The sequence below is a fragment of the Heptranchias perlo genome, chromosome 20, assembly GCF_035084215.1.
Source record: "Heptranchias perlo isolate sHepPer1 chromosome 20, sHepPer1.hap1, whole genome shotgun sequence".
Lineage (NCBI taxonomy): Eukaryota > Metazoa > Chordata > Chondrichthyes > Hexanchiformes > Hexanchidae > Heptranchias > Heptranchias perlo.
Window position 1 is genome coordinate 5,512,181 of NC_090344.1, and position 26,549 is coordinate 5,538,729.

At 43.9% G+C, this 26,549-nt stretch overlaps 3 non-coding genes across 3 annotated transcripts; 1 reads left to right on the forward strand and 2 right to left on the reverse strand.

Annotated features, from left to right (window-relative positions):
- Positions 1–11,851: 11,851 nt before the first annotated feature.
- trnak-uuu (transfer RNA lysine (anticodon UUU)) lies at positions 11,852–11,937 on the reverse strand. Its single transcript is given in 2 exon segments — positions 11,852–11,887; positions 11,901–11,937. It is a non-coding gene; the product is annotated as a tRNA-Lys (tRNA).
- Positions 11,938–20,255: 8,318 nt separating this feature from the next.
- On the reverse strand, positions 20,256–20,329 carry trnan-guu (transfer RNA asparagine (anticodon GUU)). The gene has a single exon. It is a non-coding gene; the product is annotated as a tRNA-Asn (tRNA).
- A 6,123-nt stretch (positions 20,330–26,452) lies between these two features.
- Positions 26,453–26,534, forward strand: trnas-uga (transfer RNA serine (anticodon UGA)). Its single transcript has one exon. It is a non-coding gene; the product is annotated as a tRNA-Ser (tRNA).
- The last annotated feature ends 15 nt before the right edge of the window (positions 26,535–26,549 follow it).

The following is a 26,549-nucleotide window of genomic DNA, read 5'->3' on the forward strand; positions in this document are numbered from 1 at the left end:
GTGTGTGTCTTGGTGCTTTTCCACTCACACTGATGTTTCAAATCTTCTCCCACAGACAGAACAGACAAACATTTCTCCTTCCACATTCAAAGGCCGATGATATTCAGGTCCTGATGAATCAAATGACTCTGTCAGATTTGACGTGATTTTTGGTTTGAATTTCCCTCTGCAAATCCTCCCCTTCTAATACCCTGTAAAAGAAGTTTGTAAAAGTTATCACTGTAAGTACAGGATAGAAATTCAGAACAGGCAATTCTAGTTTCTATGGAACATTCTTTCCTCTCTTGCACCCCAAAGATGTAAATCTCCGTCCCAAACACTCTCCCTCCTCCCTGTGCTGAAATCCAAACCCATCACATCATCTTTCAGTGACCCTAAACCATGAGTGAGAGAGCGTGAGAGTGAATGTGACACAGTGAATGTGAGAGAGTGAATGTCAGATAGTGAGTGTGAGAGATTGAATGTGAGTGTGAGAGAGAATGAATGTGAGAGAGTGTGAGAGAGTGAATGTGAGTACAGGTGTGGAGAATGAAGTGGGGCAGGTGGAGCATGTTTCAGTGGGGCAGCAGTGATCATAATCTCGTTAGGTTTAGAACAGTTATGGAAAAGGACAGGGGTCAGTCAAATGTGAAAATTCTTAACTGGAGGAGGGTTAATTCCAATGAGTTAAAAAGGGATCTTGTCCAGGTGGATTGGAATCAAAAATTGGCAACAAAACAGTAATTGAACAATGGGAGGCCTTCAAGGAGGAGCAGCTTTGGGTACAGACAAGACAGATTCCCATGAGAAGGAAAGGAACGGCATCCAAAGCTGAAGCTCCCTGGATGACTAAAGGTGTAGAGATCACTATTCGTCCTTCATTTACAGACGCTCCCTGACTGATCACCATTTCTCCATCAGTTGCAGACGCTCTTTGAACGATCATCATTTCCACTTCATTTACAGATGCTCTCTGATCAATCACCCTTCCTTTTCAGCCGTTCCCTGACCAATCATCATTTCTGCTTCAGTTGCAGATGCTCCCTGACCAATCATCATTTCTCCTTCATTTTCAAACACTCCCTTACTGACCATCATTTTCCCTTCATTTACAGATGCTCCCAGACCGATCACCATTTCTTCATCATTCACAGACGTTCACTGACCGATCACCATTTCTCCTTCGTTTACAGAAACTCCCTGACCGTTCACCATTTCTCCTCCATTTACAGACGTTCCCTGACTGATCACCATTTCTCCTTCATTTACAGACGCTCCCTGACCGATCACAATTTCAACTTCATTTACAAATGCTCCCTGACCGATCACAATTTCAACTTCTTTTACAGACGCTCCCTGACCGATCACCAATTCTCTTTCATATACAGACGTTCCCTGACCAATTACCATTTTCCTCCATTTACAGACACTCCCTGAATGATTACCATTTCTCCTTCATTTACAGATGCTCCCTGACCGATCACCATTTCTCCTTCATTTACAGATGCTCCCTGACCGATCACCATTTCTCCTCCATTTACAGACGTTCCCTGACCAATCACCATTTCTCCTTCATTTACAGACGCTCCCTGACCGATCACCATTTCTCCTTCATTTACAGACGCTCCCTGAGAATTCCCAGTTTACACCGCGAATGCGCGGGGCCGCGGCCTTTTGTTGGGAGTTGGTCCGGAGCGAAACGGGAGAAACCGGAAACCGGCGGGTAGTGAGGGGGGATAATGTTCACTGTTTTATATTCGGGTCTGGGGCCGCACTCGGGGTTTGTAAAGCCTGAGCCTGGGCCTGAGCCCGGACCCGGGCCCCGGGGTTTATTGATCCTCTTGCTCCGATCCTCTCACCTGCACCGAACGCGCTCCTCCCGCAGCCTCGACTGACCGCGCATGCTCAGGACACACTGCCCGATAATGAGTCAGACTGCGCCTGCGCACTGTGCTCCTCTGATTCAGATAGGGCACAATCTGTACCGCGCTGCATGCTGGGTGATGCATCCGCCATTGATTATCTTACTATCTGGCCGAAAAGCACAGACATTGGAAGCAGAGAGAGCGCGTTTGGACCAAGGATAACAAAATAAACTGAAACCCCAGCCCTTCGTGCCATTTAAACCGACAAAAACACACAGCGTAGATGCCCCGCCTGCCCCACTTTGCTGAACTCCAGAAAATATTTTGTCGGTAACTTTTATTAATTTTGTTTTATTAAATGTTGCAACTGACGGGTTCAATTAATGTTTATTTTCCAACTGCACCGCAGGACGGCCAGTCTCACCATTAACCCCGTCCTGGTGATTAAGGAGAGTTCCGGACCAATAGGAGGAGCGGAAATTTATTGGAATTTCCTGCAACTCGTGGGGTGCCGCAGGGATCAATGTTGGGGGCCTCAAATATTTCCAAAATATATCAACAACTTTGATGAAGGAACAGAGTGTCTTGTGGCCAAATTAGCTGATGATACAAAGATAGGTGGAAAAGCAACTTGCGATGAGGACACAAAGTGTCTGCAAAGGGATGTTGACTGGTTAAGCGAATGGGCAAAATTTGGCAGATGGAATCTTATGTGCGAAATATGAAGTCATTCACATTGGGAGGAAAAATAACAAAGCAAAATATTATTTGAATGGAGAAATACCACAAAATGCTGTGGAACAGAGGGATCTGGGTGTCCTCGTACATGAAACACAGAAGTCAACAGAAGTAGGGGCTTTAACTTTCCCAACATTGACTGGGACAGCCATAGCATTAGGGGCTTGGATGGAGAGAAATTTCTTGAGTGTATTCAGGAGGAATTTCTCATTCAGTATGTGGATGGCCCGACTAGAGAGGGGGCAAAACTTGACCTACTCTTGGGAAATAAGGACGGGCAGGTGACAGAAGTGTTAGTGAGGGATCACTTTGGGACCAGTGATCATAATTCCATTAGTTTTAAGATAGCTATGGAGAATGATAGTTTTGGCCCAAAAGTTAAAATTCTAAATTGGGGAAAGGCCAATTTTGATGGTATTAGACAGGAACTTTCAGAAGTTGATTGGGAGAGTCGGTTGGCAGGCAAAGGGACGTCTGGTAAGTGGGAGGCCTTCAAAAGTGTGTTAACCAGGGTTCAGGGTAAGCACATTCCTTATAAAGTGAAGGGCAAGGCTGGTAGAAGTAGGTAACCTTGGATGACTCGGGAGATTGAGGCCCTAATCAAAAAGAAGAAGGAGGCATATGACATGTATAGGCAGCTGGGATCAAGTGGATCCCTTGAAGAGTATAGAGATTGCCGGAGTAGAGTTAAGAGAGAAATCAGGAGGGCAAAAAGGGGACATGAGATTGCTTTGGCAGATAAGGCAAAGGAGAATCCAAAGAGCTTCTACAAATACATAAGGGGCAAAAGAGTAACTAGGGAGAGAGTAGGGCCTCTTAAGTATCAACAAGGTCATCTATATGCGGAACCACAAGAGATGGGTGAGATCCACATCGATATTTACGGTTGAGAAAGGCATGGATGTTAGGGAACTTTGGGAAATAAATAGTGATGTCTTGAGGAGTGTAAATATTACAGAGAGGGAGGTGCTGGAAGTGTTAACGCGCATCAAGGCAGATAAATCTCCGGGACCTGATGAAATGTATCCCAGGACGTTATGGGAGGTTAAGGAGGAAATTGCAGGTCCCCTAGCAGAGATATTTGAATCATCGACAGCTACAGGTCAGGTACCTGAATATTGGAGGGTAGCAAATGTTGTGCCTTTGTTTAAGAAGGGCGGCAGGGAAAAGCCTGGGAACTACAGACCGGTGAGCCTGACATCTGTAGTGGGTAAGTTGTTAGAGGGTATTCTGAGAGACAGGATCTACAGGCATTTGGAGAGGCAGGGACTGATTAGGAACAGTCAGAATGGTTTTGTGAGAGGAAAATCATGTCTCACGAATTTGATTGAGTTGTTTGAAGGGGTAACCAAGAAGATAGATGAGGGCTGTGCAGTAGACGTGGTATACATGGACTTTAGCAAAGCCTTTGACAAGGTACTGCATGGTAGGTTGTTACATAAGGTTAAATCTCACGGGATCCAAGGTGAGGTAGCCAATTGGATACAAAATTGGATTGACGACAGAAGACAGATGGTGGTTGGAGTGGGGTGTTTTTCAAACTGGATGCCTGTGACCAGCGGTGTGCCTCAGGGATCGGTGCTGGGTCCGCTGTTATTTGTTATTTATATTAATGATTTGGATGAGAATTTAGGAGGCATGGTTAGTAAGTTTGCAGATGACACCAAGATTGGTGGCATTGTGGACAGTGAAGAAGGTTATCTAGGATTGCAACGGGATCTTGATCAATTGGGCCAGTGGGCCGATGAATGGCAGATGGAGTTAAATTTAGATAAATGTGAGGTGATGCATTTTGGGAGATCGAATCGGGCCAGGACCTACTCCGTTAATGGTTGGGCGTTGGGGAGAGTTATAGAACAAAGAGATCTAGGAGTACAGGTTCATAGCTCCTTGAAAGTGGAGTCACAGGTGGATAGGGTGGTGAAGAAGGCATTCAGCATGCTTGGTTTCATTGGTCAGAACATTGAATACAGGAGTTGGGATGTCTTGTTGAAGTTGTACAAGACATTAGTAAGGCCACACTTGGAATACTGTGTACAGTTCTGGTCACCCTATTATAGAAAGGATATTATTAAACTAGAAAGAGTGCAGAAAAGATTTACTAGGATGCAACCGGGACTTGATGGTTTGACTTATAGGGAGAGGTTGGATAGACTGAGACTTTTTTCCCTGGAGAGTAGGAGGTTTCGGGGTGATCTTATAGAAGTCTATAAAATAATGAGGGGCATAGATAAGGTAGATAGTCAAAATCTTTTCCCAAAGGTAGGGGAGTCTATAACGAGGGGGCATAGATTTAAGGTGAGATGGGAAAGATACAAAAGGGTCCAGAGGGGCAATTTTTTCACTCAAAGGGTGGTGAGTGTCTCGAACGAGCTGCCAGAGGCAGTCGTAGAGGCGGGTACAATTTTGTCTTTTAAAAAGCATTTGGACAGTTACATGGGTAAGATGGGTATCGAGGGATATGGGCCATGTGCAGGCAATTGGGACTAGCTTAGTGGTATAAACTGGGCGACATGGACATGTTGGGCCGAAGGGCCTGTTTCCATGTTGTAAACTTCTATGATTCTATGATTCTATAACATAGAGGTGCAGCAGGTAATCCGGAAGGCAAACAGAATATTGGACTTTATTTCTAAGGGGATGGAGTATAATAGCAGGGAAGTCATGCTGCAAGTGTACAGGGTGCTGGTGAGACCACTGCGTACAGTTCTGGTGACCTTATTAATGGAAGGACATACTTGCATTGGAGGCGGTACAGAGAAGGTTCACTAGGTTGATAACGGTTATGGAAGGATTGTCTTATGAGGAAAGATTGAACAGGTTGGGTCGATACGCATTGGAGTTTAGAAGAATGAGAGGAGATCTTATTGAATCATGCAAGGATCTGAGGGGACTTGATAGGGTTGATACTGAGATGATGTTACCCCTCATGGGGGCTCTAAAACTAGGGGCATAGTCTCAGAATAAGGGGTCGCCCGTTTAAGATGGAAATGAGGTGGAATTTCTTCTCCCAGAGGGTCGTGAATCTTTGGAATTCGTTATCACAAAAAGCTGTGGAGGCTGAGTCATTGAATACATTCAAGGCTGAGTTACACAAATTTTTGATCAGCAAGGGAGTTAAAGGATATGGGGAAAGGGCAGAAAAGTGGAGTTGAGGTAAAAATCAGATCAGCCATAATCTCATTAAATGGCAGAGCAGGCTCGAGGGGCCAAATGGCCCACTTCTGCTCCTATCTCTATGGTCTTATGGTCTTATGGTAAATTGACTGGAGGGATGAGCGGATAGTTGGTCCTCTGACCATTCGGAGTGTGTGAGGGGCGGGAGTTGCGGCACCGAATGGGCGGGTCTAAGCCCAGATGTCCCCATTGTCTGAGGCATCATTTTTAAAAATTAATTTATCTTAAGCTCCAGGAGAAAACTCGACCTTTCTGTTGTGGCTTGAAAAAGATGAGGTGGAACAAACATTTCAACATTTGTTGGAAAAACACATTAATTAAGAACAACTAACATGGATTATTTGAGATATCTCAAGTCTACTGATAAAGGGAATGTAGCGGAGGTTGTGTAGATGGATTGTGAAAAGGTGTTTTATAAGATGACGGACAGGAGGCTTGTTGATAAAATTAATACCCACGGTATTAAAATGAATTGGGCAGTGTGGATAGGAAGTTGTGTAAAGAGCAGAAAGCAGAGAGTAGTTGTTAATGGATGTTCTTCAGACAGGACAGATGTAAACAGTGGTGTCCCCCATGGTTCGTGTTGGGACCATTGCTCTTCTCAATACAGAGAATGATCTGAGCTTGGGTATGTGGGACACAAGGTGAAAATCTCTGGATGACGCCAAAATTTGCAGCGTGGGGAACTGTGAAGATGAGTCAGTGACGTCATTGTGACGTCCACAGGTTCGTAAACAGGCGGGTGAAGTTTAATGGAGAGAAATGTGACGTGATAGATTTTGAGAGGAAGAAAAATGAGATGAAATATAAACTAAATGGTCAAAGTTTAAAAGTGGAGGAGCGGGGAGACTTCGGGGAGGAAGGTCCTAACTAATACGTTGTCTTATTAATTAACAATTCTGAGAGTCAGCAACTTTAATACCTTATTAAGAAATATATGAGTAAATTCTCTTTCCTCTACCGTACCAGAGTAAACATACAAGTCTCCCGTGTACACGAGATGATCCCTCTGGATGGAACCTCAGGCACCCTGAGCTTGATCTCCAGTGTCTCCAGTCCCGACTGCCCCTTACATCAGTATCCCGTCACTGGAACTGGAACTCCCCTAGTCTGTGGTTTACAAGAACACATTGCATGGTTCCCAGCAGTTATTTTTCTTCAGTAGCTTTCCCATGACCCCTGAACTACCCTGCTTACTGTTAATTAGAATCATACAATCAAATAAATTTACGGCACAGAAAGAGGCCATCGTGTCTGTGCCGGCCGAAAAAGAGCTATCCAGCTTCACCCCACTTTCCAGCTCTTGGTCTGTGGCCTTATAGTTTACAGCACATACCCACGTACTCTTTAAATGCGATGAGAGTGTCCGCCTCTACCACCCTTTCAGGCAGTGAGTTGCAGACCCCACAACCCTTGGCGAAAGAATTTCTCCTCAGCTCCCCACTAATCCTCCTACCAATCACTTTAAATCTGTGCCCCTGGTTACTATCCTATCTGTGAATGGATATGGGTCCTTCCAATCCACACTCGGCCCCTCATAATTTTGTACACCTCAATTAAATCTGCATTCAGCCTCTTCTGTTCCAAAGAAAACATCCCCAGCCAATCCAATCTTTCCTCTTAGCTAAAATTCTACAGTCCAGGCAACATCCTTGTAAATCTTTCTTGCCTTGTATAAAATGTCTGCTATTTGAAAGTCGTAACATTGATCAAAGTCTGCGTTAAGTTTTCTTGCCATTTGTGTCAAGATTTGGAAAAGATCTGTTACTTGACTTTAAATGTTGCCGACCTTCAACTGTAGCTCACAGTGTCTGAACAGTCACTGTTATCATTGGACTTTTATGTATCTTCTTGTGCTCCATCTCCGTAACAACACAAGTTGAACACAGCAATGTTTTCAGCAAATGGAATCCCAGTGTGAAAAAAATGCACAATTTCAGAGCGAAGCAACATATGCAAGATTGGTGGGAGATGCGACTGGAGATAATGGGCCTGGGGCAGTGAGAACATCTCTTGAGCATTAAGATATTCAGTATCCGAAGAAGCTGGGAGATGAGATCGTTGTGTCTATTTATCCAGGTATCTGCAAAATCCATCGTGTCTCAATACCCAGCATCATTTTCCCCTCTCCTGCTTTCCAGTTAAGGTTTTTTTCTCGTTAAGTCGCATTATTTGCTTTGAACATCTATTTCACCGGCATCTGGAGGAGCAGAGGAAGCTGGAGATAAAGTAGTGACAGAAACAGAAGGAGATGGCAGGTGATGGCAGAATCTTGTGTGTGTCAGTTGCTTCAAGTGAGACATGACAGCCCTGCGTTGCCTTGCACCTTTCCCAGGAGCTGCACTGATTCGGTGCGTGCGTTTTGGAAATGGAAACAGTTACACCAGCAGCTGTGGTAATATTTCCCCTCACTGTCCATTTCATGTACCTGCCGACCCGCACTTGGTGCTGTCGTTGTCTGAACAACTCTTTCATGTTCGAACAGTAAATTCCATTTTGTGCGAGCAACTTATCTGGGGCGAAAGTGACTTGAGTTTCAAAGGGACAAGTCGGAAAGGCAGCGTTGGTCTGTTTGCTTGAATGAAAATTGCAGCAGATTCGCTGGTGGTCCAGTGCTGAGGACTCGGTGCTCTCGCCGCCGCGGCACCATGTTTGATTCCCGATCAGGGAACTTGACTTTCCTGGTGTTGTTCAAAATAGCACCAACCAAATTCCCCCGACTGAGCGCAAAGCTCGCTCCTGATCAACATGAGCAATTTCACGGCTCCTGCCTGAACAGCCAGTAGCCCATCATTCTTCAATTTTACAACCCATAAGAGCGATATACAATGCACTTTCTTGCCTTCTGTAAAATGCCTCCTGTTCGAAAGTCGTGCCGCTCATCAAAGTCTGCATGAAGTTTTCTTGCCATTTCTGTCATGATTTGGAAAAGATCTGCTGCCTGACACTTTGAATGTTGAAGAACCTTTAAAAGTAGATCACAGTGTCCGAACAGTCACTGTTATCATTCGCCTTTTATGTATCTTCTTTTACTCCATTTCCTGAACAACACCAGCTGATCACAGCTTCGTTTTCTTCAAGTTGAATCCCAGTGTGAAAAAATGAACAATTTCAAAGCTAAGCAACGTGTGCAAGATTGGAAGCAGAGTGCGAGTGGAGATAATTGGCTTGGATCAGTGATCTCTTGAGCATTCAGACATTCATTATCTGTAAGAAGTACGGAGATGATATTTTTGTCGAGATTTATCAGTGTAGAAAAGAAGCAGGGTGTTGAGATCCTTTTGTCCATTCATCCTGCTGTCTACAAAATCCTTCGCCTCTCAATGCCCAGCATCTTTCTTTCCAACTCCTTGCTCTGCAGGGAAGTCTTGGTTTCATTAATTCTCCATGCTTGCAGCAAACATCGAATTCACCTGGCAGATCTGGCCTTGTCTTCCAGTCATAACACGTCCCATCGTGCTGACATCATGTTAGCAACTCAAGATAAGCTGTTTTATGTTGATGGAATGCATTCGAGCCAGTTTTCTAGATCAATATGTCGAGGAACCAACAAGGGAACAGGCTATTTTAGATCTAATATTGTGTAATGAGACAGGATTAATTAGTAGACTGAAAGTAAATGATCCTCTGGGGAAGAATGATCATAATATGATAGAATTTCAGATTGAGTTTGAGAATGATGTCGTTAAGTCCGAAACTAGGGTCTTAAATTTAAACAAAACCAATAACGGAGTTATGAGGGGTGAGTTGGCTGAGATGGTTTGTGAAATTAGATTAAAAATATGATGGTAGATAATCAATGGCGAACATTTAAAGAAATAATTCATAATTTCTCAACAAAATTACTTTCGCTTGAGGATTAAAAACACCACCGGAAAAGTGGAGAAATTAATGATAGAATTCGGGTAAAAAAAGGCTTATATTTTTCTCAAAAAGAGTAGTAAGCCTGAGGATTAGGAGGGTTTTGGAAATCAGCAAAGGATGACCAAGAAATTGCTAAAATGGGAGAATATAGAATGAGGATAAACCAGCAGGAAATGTAAACATGAATTGTAAGAGCTTCCACAAGGGAATTAGGGGGTACGGGGAGCGGGCAGGAAATTGGACATGAATTTAGATTTGAGGTTAGGATCAGATAAGCCATGATCTTATTGAATGGCGGAGCAGGCTCGAGGGGCCGATTGGCCTACTCCTGCTCCTATTTCCTATGTTATTATGTTCTTAAGAATGTTTAAAGGAAGAGATTAGCGTATGTAAACATGGGTCCTTGGAGACAGAGACAGGAGAATTTATATTGGAGAATAAGGAAATGGCAGAGACGTTAAAAAAGTATTTTGTATCTGTCGTCATAGAAGAAGACACAAAAATCATACCAGCACTATTGGGGAACCAAAGTTCTAATGAGAGTGAGGAACCTAAAGCAATTAAGATTAGTAATGAAAAAGTACTGGAGGAATTAATTGGACTAAAAGCTGACAAATTCATTGGCCCTGGTGGCCTACATCCAGGGTTTTAAAAGAGGTGGCTGCAGAGATAGTGGATGCATTGGTTTTATCTTCCAGAGTGCCCATGATTCTAGAAAGGTCCCCATGGATTGGAAGGTACCAAAAGTAACCCCGCTATTCAAGAAAGGAGGGAGAGAGGAAACAGGGAACGACAAGCCATTTAGCCTGACAATAGTAGGAGGGAAAATGTTAGAATCTATTACTGGGGACTTGATAACAGGACACTTAGATAATCATAACATGATTAGGCACATGCAACACGGTTTTGTGAAAGGGAAATCGTGTTTGACAACTCTGTTAGAGGTTATGAGGGTGTAGATAGCAGGGTAGATAAGGGAGAACCAGTGGATATAGAATATTTGGATTTTCAAAAGGTAATCGATAAGGTGCCACACAAAAGTTTGTTAGACAAGATTAGGGCTCATGGGATAGTGGGTAATATATCAACATGGATTGAGGATTTGTTGATGTACATAAAATAGAAAGTCGGAATAAACAGGTCATTTTCGGGTTGGCAGGTTGTAACTAGTGGGGTGCCGTGAATATCAGTGCTTGGGCCTCAGATATTTACAATCGATATTAATGACTGAGATGAGGGGACCGAATGTAATGTATCCAAGTTTGCTGACGATACAAAACTAGGTGGGAAAGTAAGCTGTGAGGAGGACGCAAAGAGGATGCAAAGTGATACAGACAGGTTAAGTGAGTGGGCGAGAAGTTGGCAGACGAATTATAACGTGGGGAAATGTGAGGTTATTCACTTTGGTAGGAAGAATTGAAAAGCAGAATATCTTTTCAAAGGTGAGAGACTGCGAAATGTTGGTATTCAGAGGGATTTGTGTGCTCTTGCACACGGATCACAGAAAGTTAACATGCAGATGCAGCAAGCAATTAGAAAAGCAAATGGTATGTTGCCCTTTATTGCGAGGTGGTTGGATTACAAAGATAAGGAAGCCTTGCTGTAATTATATAGGATTTGGTAAGACCACATCTGGAGTACTGTGTACAGTTTTGATCTCCTTACCTGCGGAACGATACACTTGTCTTAGAGTGGATGCAACAAAGGTTCACTCGATTGATTCCTGGGATGAGAGGGTTGTCTTGTGAGGAGAGATTGAGTAGAATGGGCCTATATTCTCTGCAGTTTTCAATAATCAGGTGATCTCATTGAAACATATAAAATTCTTAGAGGGCTTGACAGGGTAGATGCTGGGATGCTGTTTCCCCTTGCTGGAGAGTCTAGAGCTAATGATGATAATCTCAAGATAAGGGGCCGGCCATTCAGTACAGAGATGAGGAATAATTTCTTCACTGAGAAGGTTGTGAACTATTGGAATTCTCTACCCCAGAGGGCTGTGGATGCTGAGCCATTGAATAGATTCAAAACTGAGATGGATAGAATGCTGGACACGAAGGAACTCAAAGGATATGGGGACAGGTCAGGAAAGTGTAGTTGAGGTCGAAAATCAGCGATGACCTAATCAAATTGGCGAAGTGGGCTCGAGGGACTGTGTGGCCAACTCTTGCTCCTTTCGCTGATTTTGCTCCGCTGGAAAAGCAGAACTTGCCAGCTATTTTAAAAGTTTTCGCCTGAACAGGGACTTGAACCCTGGACCCTCAGATCACTACCCGTTCTTAAAAGTCTGATGCTCTACCGACTGAGCTATCCAGGCTCCATCATACAGATTCATGGTCGGACTCTGAATGATCCCTGTCGATGTCGAATTCGGGAGAGTGTCCCTTTGAAACAATTTTCAGCAACGTGTTGAGAGTCCTTGTTTCTGTTGAACATGGACAGCGAACTCCGTGATTTTGCAATTCTTCTTGTTTGTACAAAATGTCTTGTCATTCGTTAGCAGCAATTAAAAACAACACTTTACCCAATGGCTCCAAAGCTAAACTTGTTCCAGCCGATCAACAATTGAAAGCTGAATAATTTCACCCGTTACACCGTGACACCAGGCAGCAGATTTGCCTCCCGAATATTCCCCACACGACACTTCAAACCGATGAATACCTGCTTCACGGAAAGAAGAATTGTGTTTTTGGTTCTTTCGATTGAAAGATGCCGTGCCGGCCCCTTTACCATTTCAGCTGTCGCCAATTGCCCCCTCTCCCTCCTATGTACAAATAAACTCTCACCTGCTTTTGTAAGACGGTAGGCCAGAGGAGCCTCAGTGCCCACATGGGGACATGAAGAAGTCGATGCGTTATGGAACCGGTTGTACCTTGATCTCCAGTCAAAATGTTTAGAAGGTTCAACAACTTTAGATGGCTCGGGAACGCACAACCTCAGCATTTCTCAAGCGTATAATTATTGTAGAAATAACGCGCACTGACCGATTACGCCACTGGAGCCGCGCACGGTCTGTGTCACCAGTGCTCCCATCAAACAGCTTCATCCTCGGTCTCTCAATTATCGCTTCGTGATCTTTCCCACACAGAAGCCTCCAACCAAGAGACGATTCGTCAAACATCCGCAGTGATCTTTAAAAGCCGTGGCATCTGAAACAAAACCCCAGGCGATAAGAACATTTAATTATATTATTATTATTAACTTAAGGACAATTATTTTGATGCTTCTTTGTGGATTTGGGGAAATTGGGAGCTGAAAGTAAGAAACTCTCTCTGGGCTGTCGTTGATTGAAGAGATGGGCGTTATTTCATTTGGAAACCGAGGCTCGGAACTTTCTGATGGGGAAGTGTGACAGAAGATTGTGGTTAGTGGCAGTTGCCGGGGAGATCGAGAGGAGAGGGAGAATGGTCAAAGTCACAGCTGTGACAGCTCAAGTGCTCTGCTTATCTGTAATATTTAGAAAGTAATGTAAAATACAGGACAAACCAGTTCGGTGTGGTTATTACTAAAAGTCCCGGGTTCAAAGGCGGATTTGTGAAGAGGGAACGGATTTAACCGCCAGACCGAAATCATTCCCCATGAATCTGAAGCGTCTTGCGGAAAACGGCAGTGCGAACTGTTATGTTCGTGTCATGACTTGAAAGACCCTCCAATTATCGACAGTGGCTTTGAACGAGTTGTGCAGCCAAACCGCGATTGAAGCCGCTTTGCATTCGTCAAACGTATACGTGACGATATTGAGAGTGATAAGGGATGTTTTCAATTATTTGAAATCTCACCATCTGACCCGAAGATTGACCGCAGAATCGAGTTTTCCCTGTAAGTCCTGAATTGAAGGGAAAGGCGCTACAAACAAGTCGGAGAAATGAAGAGCGGAAAATGTGGATGAAACTTGCAAGAGTGAAAATCCCTGCATGTTGGAAGACCCAGTCCCCAGTGGTGGAGAGGATTGGTATTTCAAGCTGTTTCACAGCTCACACACACACCATTGGCTCATTTAATCACCTTCAACAACTCGATGACATCATCACTTAATCTTCTATACACAAGGAAATACAAACCTTGTCTGTGCAACCTGTCCCGCACAACTTAACTATTTTAGCCCCGGTATCATTCTGGTGAATCTGCGCTGCACCCCCTCCAAGGCCAATATATCCTCCCTGAGGTGTGGTGCTCAGAACTGAATGCAGTACTCGAAATGTGGTCTCAGCAGAGTTTATATAACTGTAACATAGCGTACACCCCTTTGAATTCCAGCTCCCTTTAAGATGAAGGCCAACATTCCATTAGCCTTTTGGGTTATTTTTTGCAAATGTCCACTGACTTTTAGTGATTTCTGCACTTGGACCCGAAAACATCTTTCCTCCTCCACAGTTCCGAGCTTATCATCAGTTAGAAAATATTCTAACCTATCTTGCTTAGGTCCAAAGTTCATACTTCCCCATATTGAAAGATTGAACAGACTGGGGCTCTTTTCCATAGGAAAGAGAAGGCTGAGGGCTGAGCTGATATCGGACTTCAAGATTATGCAAGGGTTTGATAGGTCAGATGTAGAAAAGGTGTTTGAACTTTTGTTGGTGATGATTCCAAAACTTGGGGCCATAAATAAAAGTCACTAATTAATCCAATATGGCATTCAAGAGAACCATATATACCCAGAGACTCGTTAGAATGTGCAACTCGCTACCTCAAGAAGTAGTTAAGACGAATCGCATGGATGCGTTTACGGGGAAGCTAGATAAACACATGGAGGAGAAAGGAATAAAGGAATAAAAGGGTTTGCTCATAAGGTTAGATGAAGAGGCGTTGGAGGAGGTTCGTCTGCAGCATAAACACCGGCATAGTCTAATTGGGCCGAATTGTCCGTTTTTGAGATGTACATTCTATGTAATTCTATGTAAGCTCCATCTGCCACAGTTTTACCAACTCACTTAATCTATCAATTTCTCTTATAACTTTATGCTCCGACCTGCACCACTCACTGTGCCTCCTAACTTGGTGTCGTCGACAAACTTGGATATGCGGCTCTCATTCATTCATCTACGTCATTTAAGCATATAGTAAAAAGCTGATGGGCCGGAACAGATCCCTGAGGGACACCACTAATCACATCCTGTCAATTTGAGCACAGATCCATTATCCCTACTCTCTGTCTCCTAACTCCCAACCAACTCCCTACCCATGTCTATGGGTTGCTTTAATTTCCATGTGCTCCCATTTGTGTTAACAGTCTCTCATGTGGCACCTTATCGAATGCCTCTGGAAGTCAATATACATAAAACACCCAGAGACACTCCATTATCTACCACGTTATTATATCTTCAAAAAGTTCAACTAGTTTCGTTGGACTTGACTTCGACTTTACAAATCCATGCTGGCTCTCTCTGATCAATTCATGTGTATCCAAGTGCTCAGTCATTCTTTCCCTAATAACATATACTGGTAACTTCCCCACAACAGACGCCAGAATAATAGGTCTGTAATTTTCTACTTTATCTCTCCTCCCCTTCCAAAATAATGGAGTGACAGTGCCAATTTTTCAATCCATGGAACAATTCCTGATTCAAGAGAGTTTTGAACGATCATGACTGAAGCATGTACAATTTCCTCACCGATTCCTTTTCATCCCCTGGGATGGTAACCATCAGGTCCTGGAGATTTGTTTATCTTTAGTCCAATTACTTTCTCCATTACCATTATTTTACTTGCACTGAATCCCCTTGATTTATTTTCAGTTTTCCTCGTGTCTCTGGGATATTACCCTCATCCTTTTCTTTGAGTGTTTAGCAAGTCTGCCATTTCCTGATTTTCAATTAAAATATCGCCCCCATCCGTCTTTCAGGGGCCCACATTACTCCAAGTCACCCTTCTTTCTCGTTGTGTACTGTTAATACCGTGAGAGTTGTCCGTATTTTCCTTCACAAGTTTTTCTCGTTTTCCCGTTTTGCACCTCTTAAGATTTTTTAAAATTTCAGCACCACAATAATTTGGTTCATTAGTTCTTCAGTGTCAGAGCGAGAATTGTCTGATCCTCTAATTTATTTAATGTAACAAACAAACACAAGCAAACATATCCATCCGTGTATCAGCGCTCTGATGGACACACACAGATAAACACAGACTGAAACGCAGTCAGTATCGGGATTCACAGGGAAACGGGCAACCGAAATAGACAACGATGGAACAGTCTGAACCCCCAACAGAATGTGACGTGTGGCTGATAGATATTAATGAGAGGAGGTGAAAACCACAGCCAGAAATTTGCTCCGTGGCTTAGTTGGTTGAAGCGCTTGTTTGGTAAACAGGAGATTCTGGGTTCAACTCTCAGCGGCGCCTTTGTGTAATTTATGATGTTGAGTGAATCTGATATGCGAAAACAGACAGTGTGGTGTTTGTCCTTGTTCAGAGAGTCAACACAGAATTGATCAAAATGTTTCTTCAAAAATGCCCTTTCAATTTTCAGATCGACCTCTCATGGAATGTGACCGTAGCACGTCAATGAAAGAACACGTTCTTGTCTCTGGGCTGGTTGAGGTCGGGGGATAATTCTCGATTCGAGAGTCGAAGCCCGAATTTAACCCGGGACTTTTGATCTTGACCTGCGGTTCAAACTTTTGCAAAGAGGGGAAAGAAGTCCCCAGATCACTCCACTTGAATCTCAAGCACCTTCGGAAGAAGTTCAGTTCAAACAATCAGGACTTGAAAGGCACCTCAATGACCTGCACTTTCATTGAACGAGCTTTGCTTACAATTGCATTCGACCTTGAAACCGCTCTGGGCTTTCATCTCACTGAAGCAGAGTGTGGCCGCTTTGTATCTGTGAGCATGACAGTGACGAGGTTCGCTTTGATATTGGTCGCTTACAAATTTTAAAATTTCACCAAGCATCGGGGAAAAGAAACCGAGAATCGAATTGTCCCTGCAAGTGAGGAATTGAAGGGATTGGTGCTCCAAGCAGATCTGGAAAATGCGCAGTGCAGTCGCTCAGGAATTCCAAATCCACCCTCTCGCCACTCAGCGATCATATTAACTGAGCTTTACCCTGGCCCAGTGTCACCGCGCTGAAATCGAGTATTTATTAGGCACGTTTCTCTTAACTTCATAGTCGCTGATTTAAGAAGCTTGCAGGATTTTCACTCCTGCAAGCTTCAATCATTCATTTTGGACTGACAGTAGACAAATGTTATATTGGTCACTGCAACCTCAAAGGTTAGCTGAGTGAATTATTGTTTCAGTCGGTAAATTCTTCACCTGTCTCGTGGTGCTATCGTTTGACGCGAAGGTTTGATGGTTTGAGCCCTAATTTTATTTTCCCTAAGGATTCATCACCTCAAAGTTCCAGGGTTTCAATGTGTGTTTTGTCTGCAAGAAAATGTACCGTGATGATTGCCGGCGGAGCAGGGCTGATATTCCACCATTTACCCTGCGGTCGGAGAGCAGGCACATCAATCATATAAAGGAATGGAACATTGACTTCACAGAAATCATAATTCATAACCCATTTATTTTAAGCGGGTTTATTTTAAATGAGTTAACGCCTGCCTTAAATGGTCGACTCAGGACTGTCAGACAAAGAGGTTAAATCTTCAGAGAATAATTACCACAGTCATTTTTAGACTGGATGCCGCACGGCCACTTTGCTATCAGTGAACAGAGCCAAGAAAGACCAAAGTGCCGTTTGCCCCTCTCAGTGTGGCCCTGAAGGACTGTGTCCAGGTTGAAGTTCTGTTCCAATCGGACGATCCTCCCCCAAGATTGTCCTTTCTGAGCTCCAGTCAGGTGATGCTAAACACTCAGGTGGGAAAGACCAAAATCTACAACAAGATGTTTAAAACAAAGCTGATTTATTCAACAGATATCCAGAAAATTAAACTCCAGCCCAGTTATAGGGGTTATTAACATCAGAAGAAACAAACCCGAAATGTCAGAATGAAAATGGTTCAGTTCTGGATGGGATTAACAGCAGAATCCAACTCCTGCAGTCACTTTTGAACTCCCTGGTGTCTCAGCACGTGTGATGACTGAGTGAATCCCTTCCCACACACGGAATCATCGAATCATAGAAAATTACAGAACAGAAGGAAGCCATTCGGCCTATCGTGTCTGTGCCGGCCGAAAAAGAGCTATCCAACTTAATCCTACTTTCCAACACTTGGTCCATAGCCCTGTAGATTACGGCACTTCAAATGCACATCCAAGTACTTTTTAAATGAGTTGAGGTTTTCTGCCTCGACCACCCTTTCAGACAGTGAGTTCCAGACCCCTAACAACCTGTCCGCTTTTGTGTGTCCTGTTACTTTTTCACCGCTATCCGGAAGTCTATAAACAACTCCCACCAAAGTCTTGTATTCTATTCTGTTACTCATTTCTACGCAAAGCCTTTCTACTGCGTGCTCACCTTTACTGATATCTCTTCTTTCCAATGCAGTAATAGTATCCCTCATCAATATCGCTACTCCACCGCCTTTTCCAATGTCCCTATCCTTTCCAAACGGCTGATAACTTGAAATATTTATCTCAGTCATGCCCAGTTTGTCGTCAGGTCTCAGTGATGAGCACTACGTCATGCACTATAAGCTTAATTTACGCTTCTAATTCACTTGTTTTATTTCTTATGCTACGTACATTAGTGTATAGAACATTTAATTGGGCATTGGAACTTGTCCGACCTTTATGCCCTGATGTTGTGTTTAACATCCTTGGTAAATAAGGTTGGTGAGCTGCAGACACAAGTGGTAACATGGGATTATGTTATAGTGTCAATAATGGAGACCTGGCTCAAACAAGCGGAGGAGTGGCCACTTCGATATTCCAGGCTACAACGTATTCAGGAAAGGCAGGGGAAAAAAGGAGGGGGGCGGGGCTGGAGGGGAGCAGGCAGTATTGATCAAAAATACTGTGACAGCGGTAGAAAGGGTTGACATGCTTAAGGGTTCAAAGGCAGAATCTATTTGTTTAGAATTAAGGAACAATTGAGGAGCTATTACGCTGCTGGATGCATTCGATAGGGGGACCAAATAGTGGGAAGGAGATAGAGGAGCAAATGGACAGGCAAATTGCAGAAAGATGCAATAATTTTAGAGTCGTGATAAAAGGGAACTTCATTTATCCGAATATAGACTGGGAAATAGCAGTGTCAAAGTCAAAGAGGGCGAGCAATTCCTGAAATGTGTCCAAGAGAACTTTCTTAATCCGTATGTTTTCAGCCCAACGAGGAAGGAAGCAGTGTTGGATTTATTTAGGGGGAAGAAGTGGGACAAGTGGAGCATGATTCAATGGGGGAGCATTTGCAGCAGGTTTAGTGTAGTTATGGAAAATGCAAGGAAAAATCAAGTATGAAAATACTCAACTTGGAAGATCGAATTTCAGCGAGTTGAAAAGGGATCGGGTCCAGGTGGATTGGAATCAAAGATTGGCAGGTAAAACAGTAAATGAGCAATGGGAGGCTTTGAGTGAGGAGATAGTTCGTGTACAGACTGGACACATTCTTACTCGGGGAAAGGTTGGGCATGCAAAACTAGAGCTCCCTGGATGACAACAGAGTATTTGAGACAGCATATTGTACATTCTGAATACCAATGTCCGGACAGGTGTGCCCGCGGTGATAAACCACAACCTTGTCACCTCCACGCTGCCAGATAAAAAGCGGCCACATTCAGCTTCAGTGAGATGAAATCCGAGAGCGGTTTCAAGGTCAATTCCAATTGCAAGCAGAATGCATTCAGAGATCGTGAGATCATTGAGATACCTCCAAACATCCTGCCAGCTTGAACAGCAGGTCAAGATCAAAAGTCAGGGGGAAAAATGAGGGCTCATCTGGGATTTCTCACATATTTCAAACAACAAACCCGAAGCGAGAATAATACCCCGAGACCAACGAGCCTGCGAGAAAAAAAAGCAACAAGCAGTAGTTTCTGAGTATCAGCGGCCACTTTCCCCACATATCCCTTGAAGCACCGGAAATAAAAACGTGTCCGTACATTAGTGAAGAATCATAAAGCCAATTTCTTCTCTGTTGGGTTTTGTTTCGGTCTCCTGACGCTGATAAAGATGATTGGGGACAATTGATGAGTTAATGGTTGTAAAGGCGCAGATACTCCGGTGTGAGGGTGCAGATACTCCGGTGTCAGGGTGCAGATACTCCGGTGTGAGGGTGCAGATACACCGGTGCAAGGGTGCAAATACTTGGATTTAAGGGTGCAGATACTCGGATTTAAGGGTGCAGATACTCAGATGTAAGGATTTGTTGCCGCGACTGAAATGCGGCTTAGAACTGTTGTTATTATCCGAGGCAGCGCTGCAGGATCCTTTCATGATCTCTCACAAATCAATTGAAACCCATCGGAATGTGAATAAAATTTTGCGTTTCCAAAATAAAAGGGAGTGACATTCATTGTGGAAACAGTCTGGTGTCGCTCACTGCAGAAATATCCATGTCAGAGTGAAGCGGCTCTCCTGCAACCTTCGGACCTTGTCTGTCAAGAAGAATTCAGATTTCGGCGAAGCCAATCACAGGTGAAATGGTGGAAGATCGGCCGTGCTCAGCTGGCCATCGAAAGCGGGCATTTGTTTTGCAGCCAAAACAAATATCAGAAACCAGGAAATGCGAGACCATGAAGATAAAAGATACCCTACCGTCTCTGGGTGGGCTCGAACCACCAACCTTTCGGTTAACAGCCGAACGCGCTAACCGATTGCGCCACAGAGACAGCACACGTTTATTACTGAACCACTGATTGAACGAGCTAAAAATTCAGGTTGCAGCGATTAATATAACCTCTCTCGACTGTCAGTTTACTTTTCCAAAATAAAGTGTGTGAAGTTTGCACGAGTGAAAATCTGTGCTCTATTATTCCTGAACATTAAACTCACCTTGCCATTAAACACCTGTATGTTGGAAGACTCCGTCCCCTCGTGGTCGAGAGGATTGATTTCTCGAGCTGTGATTCGCCATTCTCCATTCCAGTAATATTCAGGTTTACTGAAAATGAGATGAGATGAAATGAGCAGGTCCGACGAGCAGGTCTGTGACACGACTCGGTGTTTACAAAGTTGTCTCTTGCACTTACAGTGAAGCGGACGGCAGTTTTCACTCTTAAACCAGGAACCATGATGTTCAGAAAAAGTGTGGCCGAGAAATACTCGATTTCAGCGCGGTGACACTGGGTCAGAGTAAAGTTCAGTTCATGCGATTGCCGAGTGGCGAGAGGGTGGATTTGGAACTCCTGTGCGGCTGCACTGCGAGTTGTCCAGATCTGCTTGGAGCGATATTCACTTCAATTCATCACTGACAGGGACAATTTGATTCTAAGTTACTTTTTCTCTGCTGCTTGGTGAGATTTCAAAAGTTGTAAACGACCCACACCGACCCCAAACTCGTCACTTCCACTCTGACAGATGGAACGCGGTCACACTCTTCACTTCAGTGAGATGAAAGCCGGGAGCGATTTCACGGTCGAATGCAATGGCGGACAAAACTCATTCCAAGAAAGTGCAGGTCATTGAGGTGCCTTTAAATTCCTGATTGTTTGAACTGAACTTCTTCCCAAAGCGTTTGAGATTCACGTGGAGCGATTTGGGGTCTTTTTTTCCCTCTTTGCAAAAGTTTCAAACGCAGGTCAAAATAAAAAGTCGAGGGCGGAATGAGACGCCTTCCTGAAATTTGAGAACCAGGGAAGCAGACTTTAGAGCAAGGTTCTGTTTATTGAGAAAAAGCAGATACAATATTCATCCCGGAACGATCCAGAATCTGATCAGCTCGAAAAGTAACGGTTACCCCGTGATTTGAACACGCAGCCTTCTGGTGACGCAATAAGTCATGAAGATCGAAGCAGGAAGTTGAAAAGTGGGAATTGATAGATTCAGTGAGTGGGCAAAACTGCGGCAAATAGAGTTCAATGTGGGGGAGAGCGAGGTCATCCACTTTAAATCTAAGAAAGGTAAATCAGAATGTTTTCTATTTGGTGAGAAACTGGGAACTGTGGAGGAGCAGAGAGATTTAGGGGTCCAAGTACAGAAAGCGCTACCAACTAGCGTACAGGTACAGAAATTAATTAAAATGTCTAATGGACCGTCAGTACGGCCGGTTAACTCAATTGTTTCGAGTGGGTTGTAACGCCTTAATCACGGATTCGATTCTTATAATTTACTTCATTTATTTCGGCTTTTTGTAACTTTTAAAATCGAAGATTTACAAAACATATATAAAGACAGATTCGAGGGGACAGTTTTTTGAATAACATCCATTCTCACTTTGCCCTTGGACCGGAGAAACGCGTCTTTCTATTTATTCGGGTTTTTTTGGCAACTGACCCTGTGGTGCAATGACTAGTGTGTTGGACTTCTACTTGTTTTGTTTGATAAGCCATTCAAAGGTTGTGGATTCGAGTTGCAACGGCGTTGGATTTCAGTTCGGGAGCTGGGAAGTGAAATTTTGCAGCAAAACCATAACTACTGTCCGTCAAGGATGTGAAACTGCCCCCGACACTTCATCTTACACAAATGGCTCCAGTCACATCCGAATTCATGATTCTTAAACCACTCTGAGCTGGATTGGCGAAACTCTCTCAAGAAGGAGACTCAACATCTGTTCAGACCGAAAGTCAATCTGCTGGATTTCCGGCTTTGTCAGACTGCATGTTCCTTCAGACAGGTTTCTAACTGGACACATGCATCCTGCTGCCGTGTGAGCATTGGTGCTTCAGGGGTAGAATTCTTGTTTGTAGTAATTCAATTCCTGTAAAACTAGCTCCTGAAGTGTAGGATGGAAAGTATCCTGGCTGAGCGGCCTCTGGTGCTGGTTTAAAGCTCCAGTTAAATCCCACGATTTGAAGATGGATCAAAATCATAGTTTGTGTCTACAAAACCGCAGCCTCCCTCCTGTAAACAGGTAATACTAAACATCTCATCTGCTCTTGCAACCGCGTAGTCCGGAGGAACCACTTGGCAATTCAGATAATTAAATGAATTTTGGAACACACCAATTGTACCTTCAACTCCGGTCGAAATGTTCACAAGGAAAAGGATTGTTTGATCTATGTGAGACTCGAATTAAAAACCCCGGCATTTCCCGAGCCTGTATCTCATATAAGGACCGATTGCGCCGTTAGAGCCTGGTCACTCTGATCACCTGTCCCACTGTGCTGGAAAGAACCTTAAGTTGAGATATCCTTACCTGTGGAAACGTGACCTGTCCCCGAGATGAAAATAATATCTGCACTTCCACGTTCAGCTTCTTTCACATCCTCTGCTCCATCGCACTGTAATCGGGTTTTCTGTGAACAGGTCAAAATGGATATTTGCAGAAATTCTGTCAATGGTAAAATTCAAATCGAGAAACGCCCCAGACATTGAAACCAGCGATTTAAACCACAAGCTCACACTTCCACAAAACAGGGCCAGTCTTTAAAGGTCTGTTTAATGATCAAACAAATTAATTCAAGCTGATTGACCGCATTTGCCTCGTGCTGGGGTTGTTCCCCTTAGAGCAGAGAAGGTTCAGAGGAGATTTGAAAGAAGTGTTCAAAGTCATGAAGGGTTTCGATAAAGTAAATAAAGAGAAGCTGTTTTAATTGGCGGAATGGTCGGGAACCAGAGGACACAGATTTGAGGTGATTGCAAAAGAACCAAAGGCGATATGAGGAAAAACTTAATTACGCAGCGAGTAGTTCTGATCTGGAATGCGCTGCTTGAAAGGTTGGTGGAATCAGATTCAATCGTGACTTAAAAAAAGAATTTGAAGGGGAAAAGTACAGAGCACCGGGAAAGGGCCGGGGAATGGGACTAATTGGATTGCTCTCATAAAAAGCCGCCACAGGCTCGATGAGCCGAATTGCCTCCTTCTGTGCTGTCACCATTCTATGATTCGATGGACAGAAGCGGTCTGAATGAATGGGCGATCGGTTGTGGGGAACAGGGAAATTTTCGACTGGTTGTCCGGTTGTGTTACTGACGGCTCCTTGTTCTCGGATTATGGTTTTCATTTTGGGCGTTTCACTGTTTGATATGTGAGAGGTCCCCAGTTCAAATCCCAGAACCCTCCTGTTTCACTATTTCCAATGAAGATTCACTTATTTCTTTCTCACGTCTTTTCAGCGTTGCAGAAAGCAGCATTGATTTAATTCTCGAGCATATTTGAGGTCCAGAGGCCGGAATGCATCCGGTTTGTCGACGCAACACACACGGAGAGAGTAAAATGCCTCACGGCGGTGTGCAGATTCAAACTGAATGTGAATGTATCCCAATTCAGGCGATCTCAGAGGTGCAGAATAAAAATGCTCCTTAATTGGTCGGGAATACGAACCCTGTTCCCTCGCGTGGTAAGTGCAAATTCTACCAGTGAAACAGCAACGTTTTCATGGTATCGGGCTCTCCGTGTCCAGTTGGAAACCTGTTTAAAACAACATATAATTTCACAAATCTCCTCTGAGTACCTTGCGCATTTTGATTTACAGCCGTGCATTACTAGCACTCGCTGCTTGTGATGGCCGAGTGGTTCAGGCGTTAGATCTAAAACTCGACAGGGTCTTTCGGTGAAACATGGGAATGCTGCTCGCGGCGCTATTGTTTAAAGTTTTGTTCAATGCTCAAATAAATATGAACTGGAGATAACGGGCCGCATTTCCTTCTCTCAGACAGATCCTCCACCGCGGCAGAGCCTTTTAATTGGGAGCCCAATGGTCTCTTGCAAAATTTGAAGGTGCGTGAAGGAAACTTCACAATAATCCACAACTGGAGTATTGTGTCCAATTCTGGGCACCGCACTTTAGGAAGGATGTGAAGGCCTCAGAGAGGATGCGGAAAAGATTTACTGGAATGGTTCCAGTGATGAGGGACTTCAGTTACGTGGATAGACTGGAGAAGCTGGGGTTGTTCTCCTTAGGGCAGGAAGGTTGAGAGGAGATTTGATAGAAGTGTTCAAAATCGTGACGGGTTTAGATAAAGTAACTAAACAGAAACTGCTCCTGTTGGCGGAAGGTTCGAGAACCAGAGGATACAGATTTACGGTGGTTGACAAAAGAACCAAAGGCGACATGAGGAAAAACGTTTTAAATCAGCGAGTAGTTATAATCTGGAATGCATCGCCTGAAAGGGTGGTGGATGCAGATTTAATCGTAACTTTCTAAAAGGAATTGGATAAGTATTTGAAGGAAAATTATTTGCGGGTCTACAGAGAAAGAACGGGGGAATGGGTCTAACTGGATTGCTCTGAAAGAGAGCCGGGGCAGGCTTAATGGGCCGAATGGCCTCCTTCTCTGCAGCAACGATTCTATGAGTGCATGATTCCATCTCTCTCAAGCTTCATTTCAAATTCTGCTAACTTGATATTCAGGCTTTTTTTCCATACTTTTATCTCTCTATCTCTCCCTGTCTCTGTCCCTCTCTGTTTTCCCCTGATGGACTTCTCAGGCTTCCTTGAACGGCCAAAGCTCATCGAACCTGCGACACCAGCAGAGAACGGTAAATATCGAAAGACTGAGACGGGAGGAAAAGTAAAGGACCAACCCAGATGATGAATTCGTAGCCAATGTCCACATATTGATGTCTCTTCGTCCTCATAGTGAAATCATCAGTACTTTTAGCCCAGTATAAAAACAAAGTCTTGTATTTACAAAGCGCTTTTCACGACATCAAGACGTCCCAAAGCGCTTTACAGCCAATGAAGTATTTTTGAAGTGTCGTCACTGTTATACTTGTTGTGGAGTGGATAATCTGCGGATGCCGAGACAGACAACAATGTAGCTTTTGAGCAATTAATTCTGCAAAGTCTCACTTGATATTACAACTCGCACATTCGAAACGAATGTGGTAAAGAGAGGCTAATATTGTTGCTATGAAATAGTTAATGTGCGTCTTCACAATGCCGTACATCGGAATAGAAAAAGTGATAGGATGTAGAGAATGGTGGCCGATCGGCTGTGCGTGGCACAGAATTCTGCATTGGTTGCACCCCTCTGTTATCAGTGGCTCTTTGGTCTTCGGGTATGATATCTCGCTTTGTGGATTTGCTGATTGTAATGTGAGAGATCCCGGACGAGCCCTGCGATGTTACCATTTTTCGTTCAAAATCACAAATTGGCTCCTCACGTCTTGTCAGCTGTGAAGTCGGCAGGATTGTCTTAATTCCAGTGCATGGAGGACAGAATGCAGAGGTTCTGTCAACGACAACACACATGGAGAAAGGAAAATGTCACAAGATGGTGTTCAAATTGAAGCTTAATGTAAACGTATCCGAATTCACATGACCTCATGAATGGAGAATGAAAAATGCTCCTCTATTGAGCGGTGATCGAACCCGGGCCTCCCGCGCAGACAGCAAGAATTTGATCACTGAAATAACAAAGTCCGCACAGCAGCCGGCGGCACACGCTCAGTTCGAAACCTGTCTGAAAGAACATACAGTCTCAGAGTTCTCCTGTCATAACCTTCTTCATTCTCTTCTGCAGCCGTGTCGGATTTGTCGCTTGCAGCTGCGATGTCCCAATGATTAAGAAGTAGGACTTGCAATGTGATTTTCCAACCCAGCTTCGACGCAACACACGTGGAGAATGGAAAATGTCTCGAAATGGTGCGCAGATTGAAGCTGAGGGCGAATGTCGCACAATTCACGCGATCTTATGAATGGAGAATGAAAATAATCCGAAACGAACCGGAAATCGAACCCCGGTTTCTCACGTGATAAATGAGAATTCTATCACCGAGACAGCAAAGTCAGCACATTAACAAGCTACAAGTTTCCAGTTGGAAACCTGTCTGAGAGAACAAAGTGTCACAGATCTCGTGTGATAACCCTCCGCATTCTGATTTTTTGCTGTGCATCATCGATGTTTGCAGCTGCGATGGCCGAGTGGTTAAGGCGTTGGACTTGAAATCCAATGGGGTTTTCCTGCACAGGTTCGAATCCTGTTCGCAGCGCTACTTTTTAAAGTT